The 957-nt window shown below is 46.2% G+C and overlaps 1 pseudogene; it reads left to right on the top strand.

Moving 5' to 3' along the window:
• Positions 1-247: 247 nt before the first annotated feature.
• Positions 248-712, top strand: LOC127207512 (60S ribosomal protein L23a-like; annotated as a pseudogene).
• Positions 713-957: the final 245 nt, after the last annotated feature.

Below are 957 nucleotides of genomic sequence, written 5' to 3'. Positions count from 1 at the left end.
CCACTCAGTCGGAGGAGATACTTCCTTTTGTGCTTGAAATAGAAGAGATCAAATTTTCTTTTATATGTTAAATGGTTTATATGTAACGGAAAGTTCACCTACGAGGGCTGCCCCAACAAATCGCCCTCCCTGTTATCGAACCAGCACAGTGTCTTATCCACTGATCACAGGGATTGCTTTTCTCCAGTCCTTGCTTACAGCCAAATCAGCGTGAACAGGCCTGCAGGTAAAGAATGGGTTTTTGAAGATGGCGCGGAAAGCGAAGAAGGAAGCTCCTGCCCCTCCCAAAGCCCAAGCCAAAGCAAAGGCCTTGAAAGCTAAGAAGGCAGTGCTGAAAGGCGTCCACAGCCACAAGAAGAAGATCCGCACGTCACCCACCTTCCGGCGGCCCAAGACCCTGAGGCTCCGGAGGCAGCCCAAATACCCTCGAAAGAGCGCACCCAGGAGAAACAGGCTCGACCACTACGCCATCATCACATTCCCCCTGACAACCGAGTCAGCCATGAAGAAAACAGAGGACAACACACTAGTGTTCACTGTGGATGTCAAGGCTAACAAGCACCAGATCAAACAGGCCGTGAAGAAACTCTAAGACACGGATGTGGCCAAAGTCAACGCCCTGATAAGGCCTGACAGAGAGAAGAAGGCGTGTGTTCGACTGGCTCCTGATTAGGATGCTCTGGATGTTGCCAACAAGATTGGGGTCATCTAAACTGAGTCTAGCTGGCTAATTCTAAATACACATTCTTTTCACCAAAAAAAAAAAAAAAAAAAAGAACGGGTTTTTGCTTCAGTTGCTTTTAAGTAAAGACAATATGGGTACGGTAGATTTTGAAAATGTTCTTATACTTTCTAAAAGCCAGTCACAGAAAATTAAATTATGTAAAGTTGTTTCCAAAATCAAACCTGTGTCTTGAGGGCAGCACATTGTCAACCATAGTCTAGGTTGTCCCCACA

Source organism: Acomys russatus, chromosome 24 (genome assembly GCF_903995435.1).
Source record: "Acomys russatus chromosome 24, mAcoRus1.1, whole genome shotgun sequence".
In the NCBI taxonomy this organism is placed as follows: Eukaryota; Metazoa; Chordata; class Mammalia; order Rodentia; family Muridae; genus Acomys; species Acomys russatus.
This window is presented reverse-complemented; position numbering and strand designations above follow the sequence as displayed.